Source organism: Haliotis rufescens, unplaced genomic scaffold (genome assembly GCF_023055435.1).
Source record: "Haliotis rufescens isolate VD_foot unplaced genomic scaffold, xgHalRufe1.0.p SCAF_2, whole genome shotgun sequence".
Lineage (NCBI taxonomy): Eukaryota > Metazoa > Mollusca > Gastropoda > Lepetellida > Haliotidae > Haliotis > Haliotis rufescens.
This window is the reverse complement of record NW_025963890.1, coordinates 28,967,269-28,988,388: the sequence shown is the minus strand read 5'-3', so window position 1 is coordinate 28,988,388 and position 21,120 is coordinate 28,967,269.

The window sequence follows — 21,120 nt, the reverse complement described above, 5'->3', positions numbered from 1 at the left end:
ACTCACAAGTAGTATAGGTTTCTTACAGCTGCATATCCCTCCACTAACCTGTCTTATCCCTTTCACCAACTTTACTGTTTTCTTTTCTCTCTTTTCTCCTTTTAATTATAGTTTTTTGGGCCAGTCGATTATACCCTTATTCCCTATTATTGATTGTTTACACTAAAACCCGCCTGGCCCCGACTGCGAAATAGCCGACGGCTGAAGCGGTCGTAAAATCTCCTAAATCTCTCTCGGTAACATGTTTCTGTGGACCAAGGAAATGTATCATGCCAGATACTTAAAAAGTTCTACTCATAAGTAATAAAATAATGACAATTCTCCCTACAAAGACATTTAACATTTGATATACATAAACTGTCTGTTGAAACTATGATGATGCTAATATACAAGTCGCACAAAACAACTCATTCATATACTGGTACCTAGCCAAACATACATAATTTGTATATGCGTATGCACATGCTTGTACATATATACCTCTACTGGCATATCACACATACAAACAATCATTAGATGTATGTAATCGTTCAAAAATATTTTACATACAAAAACAAGTGAACAGATTCTGTAATAGCATGGTTAATATTGGGAGATGTTTTAGCATTTCCATCTAGCTTTGTTAGCTTTGTTTGATGTTTAACGCCACACTCAGCAATATCGCAGCTATGTGGCAGGAATCAAACCTGCATCGGTCTTCAGCACGAAGAGTGAACGCTTAAACCACTAGGCTACCCCACCACCAAAAATTCCCCCAGGATAAAGTTGTCATCATGGTTATTGTTCAACTACCGTATATGACCGCGGAAAAGCCGACCCCGTAGATAAGCCGAGGTGTTAACTTGACCATTGAAATACGAAAAAAAATCATATGACCCGCAGATAAGCCGAACCAGGAATTGAAAGGCAAAAAACACTGCGAAGTCGGACTGCAAGACATGTGCCAGTACTTGCAGATATTCAAAAATATAAGATGAAAAACGTTGTAATTATATTGAAAAAGTCATTATTATTTCTAATAAAGATTTAACAAACCAGTCATCCACTTTCATAATGTGGGAAGCTGTTTCTCGTGGGGTTTTTTAATCTCATAATGATCGTTATATGTTGCCATCAACAACGAAGCGCCATTTTGTGAATCCGTGTATATAGAATTATTAACCTGTGAGAAAATATATAAGCTAGAGCGAAGACTCGCAGTTTGAATTCAGCATCGTAAGCATGGCGTTTTCGTTTCAAACTCATGATGAAAAGTCAGTCATTAAAAAGATACCAACTTTTGTAACCCCCTTTACACCACTATTGTATGTTTATCCAATTGAATAAAATAAACTATCATACTATGAACACATTGAATGACCATCACTTACTCACAGGCTTCTCCAGTTTATTAAACTAATCTCTCGAAAACAAAGGAATTAAGCCCCTACTCCCAACACGATCGCTAAGCACCCACAACTTGAAAATGTTTGTGTAAACAACATGACAATACCAATCGGCCCGTTATTATCAATGCTCATTTCCTTGTGTACCGTGTTGCTCTTTAAACAACAGAAAGCAATCACAGTGGTCACCGTTTGTGACGTCACAGGAAACAGCTGATCACATGTTTTTGCAAATGGCGAACGGAATAACTCGCCGATACAGCTGTTTATTTGCCTCTTTCAATAAAGGTAGACACTTGTTCACTATCAATTTATGAACTTTGCAAAACGTACGTAATAGCTATTGGCGATTTCATCTGGGGATTATATATTATAGCTGTGAATTACATATATTGTTACATGTAAAGATTGTGGAGTTTACGAAGTCCGATAAACTTTGAACATTCAATAGAAAACTTATTATCGGAAGTAGTAACATGCATAACATTTTTTTACTAATGACAACATTGGTGTATAATAATAACTTTATTGATAATTTATAATGGCAACTTCCAAACTTTCAGGAAGTTGTGATCTATCGGACCGTCATTCAGGCGATGTTTCTGACAGATCACGATCTGAAAAATACTATCATGAAAGTGTATCCCGTGGATAAGCCGACCCCTTTCTACAGAATCTTTTTTCTGGTCCTCAAAATTCGGCTTATACGCGGTCATATACGGTAGTTCAAGTGAAAATGTTCATACCCTTAAAATGTCTTATCTTCCACTTCACGATGATCTCTGATGCAAAACTTCCCTGTCATTAAAACTGTTCTTGATTCTTCACATCTGGAAAAATATGTTGAGGCTATTATTAATCATCTCACAGAGTAAAGGGAGTATATGAAATAAGACAGTGAGTCACATTAGCATACAAATTATCCAGTTAAAGTAAACATATTTCTACATTATATACATAAGCAAATACTAACATATGAAAGACAGGCTACTTGTTATATCAAAATATAATTATACATTTACTTACATGTTGGCTATAAAAGTTAATGTGTCACATGTGACAGGCTTACATGTGGTAAATTACTTTAATACGTGATCATTGTAATATTAACATATTCCTTACCTTAATGTGTCACTTCAGCTGCCAGCATGACCTCAGCTGCAATCTCAATATTTGGCCAATTTTGACGAAATGACCGATCGTGTTCAGTGTACAAGCTGGGCCTCGTCTCTGATATAACTTGGCGCAAGTTGACGACGCGGATAGAGAGCCGGGAACCAGCTTATGTCGTATTAACCTGGTTCCCGGCTCTCTATGCGCGTCGTCAACTTGCGCCGAACAATATTGTGATATTAGAGACGGGGGCCCAGCGTAGTGTTAACCCGGAACAAGCCATTTTACCCATATTTCCCTACGGTCCAGGGCGCCATTTTAGAACATGGATGTAAACAAACCTCGTGTATCGATATACGCTGTTATGCTTGATTACGATAAGCTTACCTCGTGTATCGATACATTGTTCTCATTCACCTCCACCACGGAAATGCCGGCCGAAGTTCCTCTGAGCCATCCACAACGCGAAAGTCAACAGTATTTGGAAAGGCGATTGGCAGCAAATGCGGATGCCAGGTACGTAGCAGGGCTTCGTGACCTTATGATTTCTGTGCAGAGATCTTATGGAACGGATTGATTTAGATATTTTCCTGCTCTACATACTTTACCGTAAACGCCAAGGGTCCTTTTTTTAGTATTATGGTCAACTGTTTGTTATGACGACAAGGATTTGCATAAGGGGCGTAATGGATTTGTGGTCAACCGTCAAAACAAGATGATCCAAATTAGATCCGCTTTTTATAGATAGGGCCTAAAGAAAAGGGGTGCAGGCTAAAACGGCACCTCAGCAAAACGTCACCGATTTCTCTGGCGAAAACGGCACCGCATTTGGCGAAAACGGCTACTATGAGTCGGGCGAAAACGGCACCTCTATTTTTAATAACGATAACAACGATTTTTGTAGTAATATATAGTGTTTATTTACATGGGATTTTATTAGTGATGTATTAACATTTCCTATTTTCAGAGATATAAGTAAATATAGTATTTCATTGGTGATTTACATTGTATTTCCTCTTTTCAGTAAATATGTTCATATATACATGTCTATCTTCATCATCATCATCATCTTCTCAAAATCGGTCCATGCACCACAGAACATTGTGAAAGTACTTGTGCCATGCGAATCAGTGTCGAGTGGTTTTGGCGACCGCCAGCCTGATCAGGGTCAACTAGTCTCTGTTGGGCATCTTCAACTATTCTTGCGCCTGATTTGTATAGGTTTTCCACAGCTTGTTCCTTTACCTAAAACATAATACGTTCAATTACTTTACTGTAACAATAAACTATAATTGAGAGCTTATTGTAAATTACCGAGAACAATTACATCAATCAGTTATAACAACAGTATCAATACCTCAACTCTGACTTGAATTGTTGTCAACTGTCCTGGCTGGGGGGGGTGGCAGTGGCGGTGTCGTCCATTGAAGGTGTCGTCCGTCTGGATCACAGATGCCGGACAGGTTGTCGTCTTGTTCCTGACGCTGCAGCGCCAGAATGTTCTGGTATCCGAAGTTTTCTGCAAACACAAAAAGAAAGAAAATATGACATACTTACTTATTTAGAATATATTATATGCTTATGAGATTTAAATGAACGTTTGTGTTTAAAAATAAGTATAAATATATTTACCCGAGCGACGTACGTGAATCAATAAAAATCCACAAGCTTCTTTTTGCCCTTCTGAGACCCTGTCTCAACCAAAGTGTAGACATTCTCTGGTATGTCGGCAGAAGGGGGCTCCAGCATGGTGACATCTCTTATTGAACTAAAAAAAATAATAAAAAAATATAATAATATATCACTATATATGAATTATTGGTATTATTATTATTATTATTATTATTATTATTATTATTATTATTTCATTTTTGTGTGGCAAATACTTTGAAATGAAATAGTTACTTGTTACGGTCGTCTTCGTCTTCTAAGAGCAAATCTGAAGGCGTAATGTGGATTTCAGATAGGTTGGGGACTCTCATTTCATCAGCATCTTCGGACTGGAAACTGATATCAAAGTTGCCGACCACCTCTTCAATGACGGGACATTTTACACAGCGGAAAGGGAAGTCTTCTTCATTCCGGCAAATTTCTCTGTAACGAGCCACAGAAAGTCCTGTTCCACATACTCGATGGGTCCACTGGTCACAGTTATCACATGATACGGCATGTTGATTTCTTCTGACAGTCTTCTCGCATACAACACATCGAAAGGCCATTGTGAAAAATTGTGATCTGACAGCATCATGTTTGGCCTCTTAAATACAGTTTCAGCTTAAATTGAGTATTGGTACTTAAAACTTCAAAGCGTATAGTGTTTTCACAATAAGTTAACTACGCCTCCCAATCGGAGTCGGTGAGTAAATTGGAGTAGGGGGCTAATTTCTTATTTGTTTTATTTCACAATTATTTGTGTTTGTAAGAGACGATGTGAGTTTAATTTCTATTATTTTTCTTAAAAGCATGTTATGTTTTCACAATAAGTTGAGTTGCGTATAAGCTAAGTTGGATTATAGTTGGAGTAGAGGCTAATATCTAATGTAAACTTGTTTTAACATCTCACAATTATTGGCGCTTGCAAGTTACAATGTAAGTTTAATATCATTTATTGACAAAGGTAAAAAATAATAATAAGGTGCCGTTTTCGCTCGAGTTGAGGTGCCGTTTTCGCTCGAGTCGAGGTGCCGTTTTCGCTCGAGTCGAGGTGCCGTTTTCGCCAATCGGTGCCCTTTTCGCCCGGTGACGTTTTGCTGAGGTGCCGTTTTCGCTATAACCCGAAGAAAAGTACAAAGATCTAGGAACGATTATGAACTCTAAACTTTCGTGGGATGCTAATACATGTACATACTATAATTTACAATAATGGCCACCAAAGACTTTATTTTTTTTACGCTTAACATATTTTTATAATTACACTGTGATGTCCTTGTTTTGTATAAGCTTCATAACTTAATAATTCAATATTTCATGGAATGACTCTGACCTTGACGAGGATCTTTTTTGCAACAAGTGATTCCCTATGTAAAGTCTTTGTTGAATGACCCTGGCTTTGTTGTCAAATAATTGTTTGACAGTTGTTAAATATGGGGTTATGTTTTATCTCTGAATGTTTGGGACAGTTCTAAGTTGGAAACTCAACTGGGGCCTTTTCAATTGAATTCAATGTACAGCATGTACAGTTTGGATATTTATGTAATGTGAATGCTACGTATGTTTGCAGAATGTCTGGATGAATGAATGAGTCAGTCATCTGCACAGCATCAATGGAAAAAGGGAAGCAATGAGGAACAAGAGAAGAGTATCAGTGAGTGGTAAATATTTGAAATTATTCTGTTTAGTTCATCATGTTCATGTAGCTATTCTGCAAATATTTCTTCAGTTTGCTTGTTCTTTATCACCTGTTGGCATGGATGGAATTATCAAAGGCACCACAACTTGCTGTGCATAGTTGCATCTCTTAGGCTTGACAGAAACCGATGGTCGTGGGTTTGAATCGAGGGTAGCATCATACACTTGCTTGTGGGTTTCATCAAAGTGGTAAACATGTAAGACCTGCATCACTTCGGGCTTTCTTCCCAAATCAAGCTTACATGCCATGATATAACTGAAATATTGTTCAAAGAGGCGTTAAACCCAATTCACTCATTTAACACCACATCCAGCAATAGTTCAGCTAAATGACAAGGATTATAAATAATCAAATCTCAAATCTCAACTAGACAAACCAGTGATTAATGTTATGAGCTCGATCCAGACGCACCGATGATGACAACATCCCATGTTATTGGAGACGATTACGAGCGATCAATGAGCCCACTTGCTACCTCATCTATTACTTTGGCTTGTATGGCAAGCATAGGTTGCTAGGAACATTTTTAAGAGATGTCAGTTAATGATTGTTTCAACTCATCAGCATGGAACAATATATATCTCAAATGTTTGGTATATAACAAAACTCAAAGATGATAAATTAAGTGAATTTGCTGCCTTTTATCAGTAAGTACATGTTGCAACAATTCTTTTCTATTGCTACAATCTTTATACATAATTTTGCAGAAACTGAAGTCCAGCTTGAGATACCCGGATGACAGGTTGACAGTCTGGGAGGCCCCTTCCAGATATCCGAAGTGATTGGTAGACAGCGATGAGGAGAGTCCTGTTATTTCAATGGGGGCCTACCGAGAAGTTATGTCCCAATTGACACTGGGACAAACTTACAAAGGCTGGTCTGGCTAATGTGAGAAGACCAACCAATGCCAAGTCGGAGTGGGACCCTTCAAGGACATTGAAGAAATTATTGTCTTTGGCCATGTGGTAATCACTTGAAAGGAATGATGTTTGCGACTACTTGTCTATAAATGTGAACCCAAACACCAAATAGAATGTTCACAATTCTACTAACACAATGCAACAGGGATAGAGCCGATCTGGCCTCCCCTCATCCTGGTTCCTGTTTTTCCATGGCAATATAGAAGGAAAAGGAGGTTTGAGGGCAAGTAACTCTGTACTGGTGAGCATGGTCTGCTGATGCTTTCAAGCAAACAGTTATCCCGCTCTGTTATGAGTATTGAAGAAAAGGAGGAAATTGCATACTGCATCAGGAACCATCATGTTAGCACTGTTCAATGTGTGATATAGGCATATAAATAAAAGAAATTGATAATTTGTTTGTTGTTTATGTTTCTTTAGCCAGCTGTGTAAATGGGGATTTTCCAATATTTTGCCTCAGTTTGATAGCCACAGTTATCGTATGAAACCATGCATTGCTTGGACATCTTTGGAATAACACATTGATCTGCTATGTCAAAGGTCAATGTCATAGCCAGACAAAAAATTGTTAATGACCAAACTGTTCCTTAGGGCAGGGATAGAAGTTGGCAAAAGGTCATACACTTACATTTTATCCCCCGGCAGTCCGTCTGTCCATCCGTTATCATTTCCTTTTCCGGGGCAGGATTCCCAAACCATTCAGTGTATTTGATCGAAATTTGGCAAATCTACCAGGCACATACTGAAGTGGTGCCTTTTGATATTTTGGGATTTTTATAATTTTTATTTTTTTAAATGTTTATCGAATGAAGTTGGACATAGACTCAATTGGGGATGGGGTTCGTTTCCGGGGCAGAATTCGAAAACCATTCAGTGTATTTGATCGAAACTTGGCAAAGCTATCAGGCATATACTGAAGTGGTGCCTTTTGATATTTTTGGATTTTTCTAATTTTTATATTTTTAACTTTTTATGGGTTGAAGTTGGACATAGACTCAATTGGGGATGAGGTTCGTTTCTGGGGCAGAATTCGAAAACCATTCAATGTATTTGATCGAAACTTTGCATTCATATGGATGCGACCATGATGGATTTTTTGTGGGTAAACAATGTATGCTTCTTAAAGAACTTTAAACTGTTGACTCATTACATACAGAATTGCACATTTACTAGTGGTTACTTTACAGACAGCTGCCGGGGGGATATGTCATCTTTCTGATGACTCTTGTTCTCTAATGTGCCTTTTCCTGCAGAAGTGTAAATAACTCTTATACATATAGTTGTTTATCATTGTCATATGTTTGTCAATATTACACTGAATGAACCTATTTACAATTGTTTTTGAATTAGTCGCAACTGATATTGAAGGTCAAATTAGCTTTCAATGTCTTTCAGTAAAAAAATTCACAGTAACTGAGGAACAGCTCTCTGTAGTGTGATGAAATCTGGTACATGTCACCCTCAGAGTGAGGCATATTGTGTTTCAAACTTAAATGAAGCTGGTGTGCTCATAACAAGTACTTGTACCTTTACAAATAATCATATTATCATCTCACTAGGACCAAAGGCCCAAGAGAGCACACAGTCGATGAGTTTATACTTTCACTTAGAACAATCTGGAAGTCTGAACATGAAATTTAAGGATATCATCATACATGTATTAGAACTGATGTTTGTTCATTAAAAAGAATTGATGAAATTGAAAAAAGTGTCTTCTCCAAAAGTACATCCCCATAGATCTCAACTTTAAGGGGATATTTACAACTAAAATGACACAGAATATTACTACAGCTATCTGATATGCCCAGGCTAACATTATTTACCAGAAATAAGACATCTCGAAAAATTGCATCCAGATACCTGCCGGATACCTTCCGGATACCTTCAGCAATGTTCAATTTTCTTGGTTAGTTTCCAATATATATTTAGGTGTTTCACACTTAATTGAACAAAATGCACCCCCAAATTGTGACATGTTTTTTGAAACTCAGAATGAGGTATCCGGTGCCGGATCCTTGGTATGCATGCCGGATCCTTGGACACCCAGATTGAGGTATCCGGTGAGGTATCAGTGCCGGATACCCGGATTATAGGTGGCATACTTTCCGGTGAGATGTCCATGCCGGATACCACGGATCTGGTATCCGGCAAGGTATCTGCCACCGGATACCCGAAAGCGTTTTGGGTAAGTGTCCGGTGGTATCCGGCAGGTATCCGGATACCGGAAACCGCATTTTTTTTGCTGTGCTTTGGCATTGTGAAAGAGGTTGGAAGCAAAAAAGAAATTGTGAGACCTTTCTAAGGGGTTGTTTTGGGGCTCCGAACATGTCCGATAAGAGTTGCGCGAAAGCAAAAACTAACCAGCTCAGAATTCGTTAATCACAAGAAACTTCCATGGCCAAGGTCGGAGACCGATCCAACATTTTCTTATTTCGCTCCAAAATGGTGGCCAAAATATATAGGGAGATAGACTTTGGCATTGTGAAAGAGGTTGGAAGCCAAAAAGAAATTGTGAGACATTCTAAGGGGGTATATTGGGGCTCGGTCATTGCCGATAAGAGTTGCGCGTAAGCAAAAACTAACCAGCTCAGAATTCGTTAATCACAAGAAACTTCCATGGCCAAGGTCTGAGACCGATCCAACATTTTCTTATTTCGCTCCAAAATGGTGGCCAAAATATATAGGCAGGTAGACTTTGGCATTGTGAAAGAGGTTGGAAGCAAAAAAGAAATTGGGAGACCTTTCTAAGGGGTTGTTTTGGGGCTCCGAACAAGTCCGATAAGAGTTGCGCGAAAGCAAAAACTAACCAGCTCAGAATTCGTTAATCACAAGAAACTTCCATGGCCAAGGTCGGAGACCGATCCAACATTTTCTTATTTCGCTCCAAAATGGTGGCTAAAATATATAGGCAGGTAGAATTTGGCATTGTGAAAGAGTTTGGAAGCAAAAAAGAAATTGTGAGACATTCTAAGGGGGTATATTGGGGCTCGGTCATTGCCGATAAGAGTTGTGCGAAAGCAAAAACTAACCAGCTCAGAATTCGTTAATCACAAGAAACTTCCATGGCCAAGGTCGGAGACTGATCCAACATTTTCTTATTTCGCTCCAAAATGGTGGCCAAAATATATAGGCAGGTAGACTTTGGCATTGTCAAAAAGGTTGGAAGCAAAAAAGAAATTGGGAGACCTTCCTAAGGGGTTGTCTTGGGGCTCCGAACATGTCCGATAAGAGTTGCGCGAAAGCAAAAACTAACCAGCTCAGAATTCGTTAATCACAAGAAACTTCCATGGCCAAGGTCTGAGACCGATCCAACATTTTCTTATTTCGCTCCAAAATGGTGGCCAAAATATATAGGCAGGTAGACTTTGGCATTGTGAAAGAGGTTGGAAGCAAAAAAGAAATTGTGAGACCTTTCTAAGGGGTTGTTTTGGGGCTCCCAACATGTCCGATAAGAGTTGCGCGAAAGCAAAAACTAACCAGCTCAGAATTCGTTAATCACAAGAAACTTCCATGGCCAAGGTCTGAGACCGATCCAACATTTTCTTATTTCGCTCCAAAATGATGGCCAAAATATATAGGCAGGTAGACTTTGGCTTTGTGAAAGAGGTTGGAAGCAAAAAAGAAATTGTGAGACATTCTAAGGGGGTATATTGGGGCCTCGGTCATGGCCGATAAGAGTTGCGCGAAAGCAAAAATTAACCAGCTCAGAATTCGTTAATCACAAGAAACTTCCATGGCCAAGGTCGGAGACCGATCCAACATTTTCTTATTTCGCTCCAAAATGGTGGCTAAAATATATAGGCAGGTAGAATTTGGCATTGTGAAAGAGTTTGGAAGCAAAAAAGAAATTGTGAGACATTCTAAGGGGGTATATTGGGGCTCGGTCATTGCCGATAAGAGTTGTGCGAAAGCAAAAACTAACCAGCTCAGAATTCGTTAATCACAAGAAACTTCCATGGCCAAGGTCGGAGACTGATCCAACATTTTCTTATTTCGCTCCAAAATGGTGGCCAAAATATATAGGCAGGTAGACTTTGGCTTTGTGAAAAAGGTTGGAAGCAAAAAAGAAATTGGGAGACCTTCCTAAGGGGTTGTTTTGGGGCTCCGAACATGTCCGATAAGAGTTGCGCGAAAGCAAAAACTAACCAGCTCAGAATTCGTTAATCACAAGAAACTTCCATGGCCAAGGTCTGAGACCGATCCAACATTTTCTTATTTCGCTCCAAAATGGTGGCCAAAATATATAGGCAGGTAGACTTTGGCATTGTGAAAGAGGTTGGAAGCAAAAAAGAAATTGTGAGACCTTTCTAAGGGGTTGTTTTGGGGATCCCAACATGTCCGATAAGAGTTGCGCGAAAGCAAAAACTAACCAGCTCAGAATTCGTTAATCACAAGAAACTTCCATGGCCAAGGTCTGAGACCGATCCAACATTTTCTTATTTCGCTCCAAAATGATGGCCAAAATATATAGGCAGGTAGACTTTGGCATTGTGAAAGAGGTTGGAAGCAAAAAAGAAATTGTGAGACATTCTAAGGGGGTATATTGGGGCTCGGTCATTGCGGATAAGAGTTGCGCGAAAGCAAAAACTAACCAGCTCAGAATTCGTTAATCACAAGAAATGTCCATGGCCAAGGTCTGAGACCGATCCAACATTTTCTTATTTCGCTCCAAAATGGTGGCCAAAATATATAGGCAGGTAGATTTTGGCATTGTGAAAGAGGTTGGAAGCAAATAAGAAATTGTGAGACATTCTAAGGGGGTCTATTGGGGCTTGGTCATTTCCGATAAGAGTTGCGCGAAAGCAAAAACTAACCAGCTCAGAATTCGTTAATCACAAGAAACTTCCATGGCCAAGGTCTGAGACCGATCCAACATTTTCTTATTTCGCTCCAAAATGGTGGCCAAAATATATAGGCAGGTAGACTTTGGCATTGTGAAAAAGGTTGGAAGCAAAAAAGAAATTGTGAGACCTTTCTAAGGGGTTGTTTTGGGGCTCTGAACATGTCTGATAAGAGTTGCGCGAAAGCAAAAACTAACCAGCTCAGAATTCGTTAATCACAAGAAACTTCCATGGCCAAGGTCTGAGACCGATCCAACATTTTCTTATTTTGCTCCAAAATGGTGGCCAAAATATATAGGCAGGTAGACTTTGGCATTGTGAAAGAGGTTGGAAGCAAAAAAGAAATTGTGAGACCTTTCTAAGGGGTTGTTTTGGGGCTCCCAACATGTCCGATAAGAGTTGCGCGAAAGCAAAAACTAACCAGCTCAGAATTCGTTAATCACAAGAAACTTCCATGGCCAAGGTCTGAGACCGATCCAACATTTTCTTATTTCGCTCCAAAATGGTGGCCAAAATATATAGGCAGGTAGACTTTGGCTTTGTGAAAGAGGTTGGAAGCAAAAAAGAAATTGTGAGACATTCTAAGGGGGTATATTGGGGCTCGGTCATTGCCGATAAGAGTTGCGCGAAAGCAAAAACTAACCAGCTCAGAATTCGTTAATCACAAGAAACTTCCATGGCCAAGGTCTGAGACCGATCCAACATTTTCTTATTTCGCTCCAAAATGATGTCCAAAATATATAGGCAGGTAGATTTTGGCATTGTGAAAGAGGTTGGAAGCAAAAAAGAAATTGTGAGACATTCTAAGGGGGTCTTTTGGGGCTCGGTCATTGCCGATAAGAGTTGCACGAAAGCAAAAACTAACCAGCTCAGAATTCGTTAATCACAAGAAACTTCCATGGCCAAGGTCTGAGACCGATCCAACATTTTCTTATTTCGCTCCAAAATGGTGGCCAAAATATATAGGCAGGTAGATTTTGGCATTGTGAAAGAGGTTGGAAGCTAAAAAGAAATTGTGGGACCTTTCTAAGGGGTTGTTTTGGGGCTCCGAACATGTCCGATAAGAGTTGCGCGAAAGCAAAAACTAACCAGCTCAGAATTCGTTAATCACAAGAAACTTCCATGGCCAAGGTCTGAGACCGATCCAACATTTTCTTATTTCGCTCCAAAATGGTGGCCAAAATATATAGGCAGGTAGACTTTGGCATTGTGAAAGAGGTTGGAAGCAAAAAAGAAATTGTGAGACCTTTCTAAGGGGTTGTTTTGGGGCTCCCAACATGTCCGATAAGAGTTGCGCGAAAGCAAAAACTAACCAGCTCAGAATTCGTTAATCACAAGAAACTTCCATGGCCAAGGTCTGAGACCGATCCAACATTTTCTTATTTCGCTCCAAAATGATGGCCAAAATATATAGGCAGGTAGACTTTGGCTTTGTGAAAGAGGTTGGAAGCAAAAAAGAAATTGTGAGACATTCTAAGGGGGTATATTGGGGCCTCGGTCATGGCCGATAAGAGTTGCGCGAAAGCAAAAATTAACCAGCTCAGAATTCGTTAATCACAAGAAACTTCCATGGCCAAGGTCGGAGACCGATCCAACATTTTCTTATTTCGCTCCAAAATGGTGGCTAAAATATATAGGCAGGTAGAATTTGGCATTGTGAAAGAGTTTGGAAGCAAAAAAGAAATTGTGAGACATTCTAAGGGGGTATATTGGGGCTCGGTCATTGCCGATAAGAGTTGTGCGAAAGCAAAAACTAACCAGCTCAGAATTCGTTAATCACAAGAAACTTCCATGGCCAAGGTCGGAGACTGATCCAACATTTTCTTATTTCGCTCCAAAATGGTGGCCAAAATATATAGGCAGGTAGACTTTGGCTTTGTGAAAAAGGTTGGAAGCAAAAAAGAAATTGGGAGACCTTCCTAAGGGGTTGTTTTGGGGCTCCGAACATGTCCGATAAGAGTTGCGCGAAAGCAAAAACTAACCAGCTCAGAATTCGTTAATCACAAGAAACTTCCATGGCCAAGGTCTGAGACCGATCCAACATTTTCTTATTTCGCTCCAAAATGGTGGCCAAAATATATAGGCAGGTAGACTTTGGCATTGTGAAAGAGGTTGGAAGCAAAAAAGAAATTGTGAGACCTTTCTAAGGGGTTGTTTTGGGGATCCCAACATGTCCGATAAGAGTTGCGCGAAAGCAAAAACTAACCAGCTCAGAATTCGTTAATCACAAGAAACTTCCATGGCCAAGGTCTGAGACCGATCCAACATTTTCTTATTTCGCTCCAAAATGATGGCCAAAATATATAGGCAGGTAGACTTTGGCATTGTGAAAGAGGTTGGAAGCAAAAAAGAAATTGTGAGACATTCTAAGGGGGTATATTGGGGCTCGGTCATTGCGGATAAGAGTTGCGCGAAAGCAAAAACTAACCAGCTCAGAATTCGTTAATCACAAGAAATGTCCATGGCCAAGGTCTGAGACCGATCCAACATTTTCTTATTTCGCTCCAAAATGGTGGCCAAAATATATAGGCAGGTAGATTTTGGCATTGTGAAAGAGGTTGGAAGCAAATAAGAAATTGTGAGACATTCTAAGGGGGTCTATTGGGGCTTGGTCATTGCCGATAAGAGTTGCGCGAAAGCAAAAACTAACCAGCTCAGAATTCGTTAATCACAAGAAACTTCCATGGCCAAGGTCTGAGACCGATCCAACATTTTCTTATTTCGCTCCAAAATGGTGGCCAAAATATATAGGCAGGTAGACTTTGGCATTGTGAAAAAGGTTGGAAGCAAAAAAGAAATTGTGAGACCTTTCTAAGGGGTTGTTTTGGGGCTCTGAACATGTCTGATAAGAGTTGCGCGAAAGCAAAAACTAACCAGCTCAGAATTCGTTAATCACAAGAAACTTCCATGGCCAAGGTCTGAGACCGATCCAACATTTTCTTATTTTGCTCCAAAATGGTGGCCAAAATATATAGGCAGGTAGACTTTGGCATTGTGAAAGAGGTTGGAAGCAAAAAAGAAATTGTGAGACCTTTCTAAGGGGTTGTTTTGGGGCTCCCAACATGTCCGATAAGAGTTGCGCGAAAGCAAAAACTAACCAGCTCAGAATTCGTTAATCACAAGAAACTTCCATGGCCAAGGTCTGAGACCGATCCAACATTTTCTTATTTCGCTCCAAAATGGTGGCCAAAATATATAGGCAGGTAGACTTTGGCTTTGTGAAAGAGGTTGGAAGCAAAAAAGAAATTGTGAGACATTCTAAGGGGGTATATTGGGGCTCGGTCATTGCCGATAAGAGTTGCGCGAAAGCAAAAACTAACCAGCTCAGAATTCGTTAATCACAAGAAACTTCCATGGCCAAGGTCTGAGACCGATCCAACATTTTCTTATTTCGCTCCAAAATGATGTCCAAAATATATAGGCAGGTAGATTTTGGCATTGTGAAAGAGGTTGGAAGCAAAAAAGAAATTGTGAGACATTCTAAGGGGGTCTTTTGGGGCTCGGTCATTGCCGATAAGAGTTGCACGAAAGCAAAAACTAACCAGCTCAGAATTCGTTAATCACAAGAAACTTCCATGGCCAAGGTCTGAGACCGATCCAACATTTTCTTATTTCGCTCCAAAATGGTGGCCAAAATATATAGGCAGGTAGATTTTGGCATTGTGAAAGAGGTTGGAAGCTAAAAAGAAATTGTGGGACCTTTCTAAGGGGTTGTTTTGGGGCTCCGAACATGTCCGATAAGAGTTGCGCGAAAGCAAAAACTAACCAGCTCAGAATTCGTTAATCACAAGAAACTTCCATGGCCAAGGTCTGAGACCGATCCAACATTTTCTTATTTCGCTCCAAAATGGTGGCCAAAATATATAGGCAATTAGACTTTGGCTTTGTGAAAGAGGTTGGAAGCAAAAAAGAAATTGTGAGACATTCTAAGGGGGTATATTGGGGCTCGGTCATTGCCGATAAGAGTTGCGCGAAAGCAAAAACTAACCAGCTCAGAATTCGTTAATCACAAGAAACGTCCATGGCCAAGGTCTGAGACAGATCCAACATTTTCTTATTTCGCTCCAAAATGGTGGCCAAAATATATAGGCAGGTAGATTTTGGCATTGTGAAAGAGGTTGGAAGCAAAAAAGAAATTGTGAGAAATTCTAAGGGGGTCTATTGGGGCTCCGAACAAGTCCGATAAGAGTTGCGCGAAAGCAAAAACTAACCAGCTCAGAATTCGTTAATCACAAGAAACTTCCATGGCCAAGGTCTGAGACCGATCCAACATTTTCTTATTTCGCTCCAAAATGGTGGCCAAAATATATAGGCAGGTAGACTTTGGCATTGTGAAAAAGGTTGGAAGCAAAAAAGAAATTGTGAGACCTTTCTAAGGGGTTGTTTTGGGGCTCTGAACATGTCTGATAAGAGTTGCGCGAAAGCAAAAACTAACCAGCTCAGAATTCGTTAATCACAAGAAACTTCCATGGCCAAGGTCTGAGACTGCTCCAACATTTTCTTATTTCGCTCCAAAATGGTGGCCAAAATATATAGGCAGGTAGACTTTGGCATTGTGAAAGAGGTTGGAAGCAAAAAAGAAATTGTGAGACCTTTCTAAGGGGTTGTTTTGGGGCTCCGAACATGTCCGATAAGAGTTGCGCGAAAGCAAAAACTAACCAGCTCAGAATTCGTTAATCACAAGAAACTTCCATGGCCAAGGTCTGAGACCGATCCAACATTTTCTTATTTCGCTCCAAAATGGTGGCCAAAATATATAGGCAGGTAGACTTTGGCATTGTGAAAGAGGTTGGAAGCAAAAAAGAAATTGTGAGACCTTTCTAAGGGGTTGTTTTGGGGATCCCAACATGTCCGATAAGAGTTGCGCGAAAGCAAAAACTAACCAGCTCAGAATTCGTTAATCACAAGAAACTTCCATGGCCAAGGTCTGAGACCGATCCAACATTTTCTTATTTCGCTCCAAAATGATGGCCAAAATATATAGGCAGGTAGACTTTGGCATTGTGAAAGAGGTTGGAAGCAAAAAAGAAATTGTGAGACATTCTAAGGGGGTATATTGGGGCTCGGTCATTGCGGATAAGAGTTGCGCGAAAGCAAAAACTAACCAGCTCAGAATTCCTTAATCACAAGAAATGTCCATGGCCAAGGTCTGAGACCGATCCAACATTTTCTTATTTCGCTCCAAAATGGTGGCCAAAATATATAGGCAGGTAGATTTTGGCATTGTGAAAGAGGTTGGAAGCAAATAAGAAATTGTGAGACATTCTAAGGGGGTCTATTGGGGCTTGGTCATTGCCGATAAGAGTTGCGCGAAAGCAAAAACTAACCAGCTCAGAATTCGTTAATCACAAGAAACTTCCATGGCCAAGGTCTGAGACCGATCCAACATTTTCTTATTTCGCTCCAAAATGGTGGCCAAAATATATAGGCAGGTAGACTTTGGCATTGTGAAAAAGGTTGGAAGCAAAAAAGAAATTGTGAGACCTTTCTAAGGGGTTGTTTTGGGGCTCTGAACATGTCTGATAAGAGTTGCGCGAAAGCAAAAACTAACCAGCTCAGAATTCGTTAATCACAAGAAACTTCCATGGCCAAGGTCTGAGACCGATCCAACATTTTCTTATTTTGCTCCAAAATGGTGGCCAAAATATATAGGCAGGTAGACTTTGGCATTGTGAAAGAGGTTGGAAGCAAAAAAGAAATTGTGAGACCTTTCTAAGGGGTTGTTTTGGGGCTCCCAACATGTCCGATAAGAGTTGCGCGAAAGCAAAAACTAACCAGCTCAGAATTCGTTAATCACAAGAAACTTCCATGGCCAAGGTCTGAGACCGATCCAACATTTTCTTATTTCGCTCCAAAATGGTGGCCAAAATATATAGGCAGGTAGACTTTGGCTTTGTGAAAGAGGTTGGAAGCAAAAAAGAAATTGTGAGACATTCTAAGGGGGTATATTGGGGCTCGGTCATTGCCGATAAGAGTTGCGCGAAAGCAAAAACTAACCAGCTCAGAATTCGTTAATCACAAGAAACTTCCATGGCCAAGGTCTGAGACCGATCCAACATTTTCTTATTTCGCTCCAAAATGATGTCCAAAATATATAGGCAGGTAGATTTTGGCATTGTGAAAGAGGTTGGAAGCAAAAAAGAAATTGTGAGACATTCTAAGGGGGTCTTTTGGGGCTCGGTCATTGCCGATAAGAGTTGCACGAAAGCAAAAACTAACCAGCTCAGAATTCGTTAATCACAAGAAACTTCCATGGCCAAGGTCTGAGACCGATCCAACATTTTCTTATTTCGCTCCAAAATGGTGGCCAAAATATATAGGCAGGTAGATTTTGGCATTGTGAAAGAGGTTGGAAGCTAAAAAGAAATTGTGGGACCTTTCTAAGGGGTTGTTTTGGGGCTCCGAACATGTCCGATAAGAGTTGCGCGAAAGCAAAAACTAACCAGCTCAGAATTCGTTAATCACAAGAAACTTCCATGGCCAAGGTCTGAGACCGATCCAACATTTTCTTATTTCGCTCCAAAATGGTGGCCAAAATATATAGGCAGGTAGACTTTGGCATTGTGAAAGAGGTTGGAAGCAAAAAAGAAATTGTGAGACCTTTCTAAGGGGTTGTTTTGGGGCTCCCAACATGTCCGATAAGAGTTGCGCGAAAGCAAAAACTAACCAGCTCAGAATTCGTTAATCACAAGAAACTTCCATGGCCAAGGTCTGAGACCGATCCAACATTTTCTTATTTCGCTCCAAAATGATGGCCAAAATATATAGGCAGGTAGACTTTGGCTTTGTGAAAGAGGTTGGAAGCAAAAAAGAAATTGTGAGACATTCTAAGGGGGTATATTGGGGCCTCGGTCATGGCCGATAAGAGTTGCGCGAAAGCAAAAATTAACCAGCTCAGAATTCGTTAATCACAAGAAACTTCCATGGCCAAGGTCGGAGACCGATCCAACATTTTCTTATTTCGCTCCAAAATGGTGGCTAAAATATATAGGCAGGTAGAATTTGGCATTGTGAAAGAGTTTGGAAGCAAAAAAGAAATTGTGAGACATTCTAAGGGGGTATATTGGGACTCGGTCATTGCCGATAAGAGTTGTGCGAAAGCAAAAACTAACCAGCTCAGAATTCGTTAATCACAAGAAACTTCCATGGCCAAGGTCGGAGACTGATCCAACATTTTCTTATTTCGCTCCAAAATGGTGGCCAAAATATATAGGCAGGTAGACTTTGGCTTTGTGAAAAAGGTTGGAAGCAAAAAAGAAATTGGGAGACCTTCCTAAGGGGTTGTTTTGGGGCTCCGAACATGTCCGATAAGAGTTGCGCGAAAGCAAAAACTAACCAGCTCAGAATTCGTTAATCACAAGAAACTTCCATGGCCAAGGTCTGAGACCGATCCAACATTTTCTTATTTCGCTCCAAAATGGTGGCCAAAATATATAGGCAATTAGACTTTGGCTTTGTGAAAGAGGTTGGAAGCAAAAAAGAAATTGTGAGACATTCTAAGGGGGTATATTGGGGCTCGGTCATTGCCGATAAGAGTTGCGCGAAAGCAAAAACTAACCAGCTCAGAATTCGTTAATCACAAGAAACGTCCATGGCCAAGGTCTGAGACAGATCCAACATTTTCTTATTTCGCTCCAAAATGGTGGCCAAAATATATAGGCAGGTAGATTTTGGCTTTGTGAAAGAGGTTGGAAGCAAAAAAGAAATTGTGAGAAATTCTAAGGGGGTCTATTGGGGCTCCGAACAAGTCCGATAAGAGTTGCGCGAAAGCAAAAACTAACCAGCTCAGAATTCGTTAATCACAAGAAACTTCCATGGCCAAGGTCTGAGACCGATCCAACATTTTCTTATTTCGCTCCAAAATGGTGGCCAAAATATATAGGCAGGTAGACTTTGGCATTGTGAAAAAGGTTGGAAGCAAAAAAGAAATTGTGAGACCTTTCTAAGGGGTTGTTTTGGGGCTCTGAACATGTCTGATAAGAGTTGCGCGAAAGCAAAAACTAACCAGCTCAGAATTCGTTAATCACAAGAAACTTCCATGGCCAAGGTCTGAGACTGCTCCAACATTTTCTTATTTCGCTCCAAAATGGTGGCCAAAATATATAGGCAGGTAGACTTTGGCATTGTGAAAGAGGTTGGAAGCAAAAAAGAAATTGTGAGACCTTTCTAAGGGGTTGTTTTGGGGCTCCGAACATGTCCGATAAGAGTTGCGCGAAAGCAAAAACTAACCAGCTCAGAATTCGTTAATCACAAGAAACTTCCATGGCCAAGGTCTGAGACCGATCCAACATTTTCTTATTTCGCTCCAAAATGGTGGCCAAAATATATAGGCAGGTAGACTTTGGCATTGTGAAAAAGGTTGGAAGCAAAAAAGAAATTGTGAGACCTTTCTAAGGGGTTGTTTTGGGGCTCTGAACATGTCTGATAAGAGTTGCGCGAAAGCAAAAACTAACCAGCTCAGAATTCGTTAATCACAAGAAACTTCCATGGCCAAGGTCTGAGACCGATCCAACATTTTCTTATTTTGCTCCAAAATGGTGGCCAAAATATATAGGCAGGTAGACTTTGGCATTGTGAAAGAGGTTGGAAGCAAAAAAGAAATTGTGAGACCTTTCTAAGGGGTTGTTTTGGGGCTCCCAACATGTCCGATAAGAGTTGCGCGAAAGCAAAAACTAACCAGCTCAGAATTCGTTAATCACAAGAAACTTCCATGGCCAAGGTCTGAGACCGATCCAACATTTTCTTATTTCGCTCCAAAATGGTGGCCAAAATATATAGGCAGGTAGATTTTGGCATTGTGAAAGAGGTTGGAAGCAAATAAGAAATTGTGAGACATTCTAAGGGGGTCTATTGGGGCTTGGTCATTGCCGATAAGAGTTGCGCGAAAGCAAAAACTAACCAGCTCAGAATTCGTTAATCACAAGAAACTTCCATGGCCAAGGTCTGAGACCGATCCAACATTTTCTTATTTCGCTCCAAAATGGTGGCCAAAATATATAGGCAGGTAGACTTTGGCATTGTGAAAAAGGTTGGAAGCAAAAAAGAAATTGTGAGACCTTTCTAAGGGGTTGTTTTGGGGCTCTGAACATGTCTGATAAGAGTTGCGCGAAAGCAAAAACTAACCAGCTCAGAATTCGTTAATCACAAGAAACTTCCATGGCCAAGGTCTGAGACCGATCCAACATTTTCTTATTTTGCTCCAAAATGGTGGCCAAAATATATAGGCAGGTAGACTTTGGCATTGTGAAAGAGGTTGGAAGCAAAAAAGAAATTGTGAGACCTTTCTAAGGGGTTGTTTTGGGGCTCCCAACATGTCCGATAAGAGTTGCGCGAAAGCAAAAACTAACCAGCTCAGAATTCGTTAATCACAAGAAACTTCCATGGCCAAGGTCTGAGACCGATCCAACATTTTCTTATTTCGCTCCAAAATGGTGGCCAAAATATATAGGCAGGTAGACTTTGGCTTTGTGAAAGAGGTTGGAAGCAAAAAAGAAATTGTGAGACATTCTAAG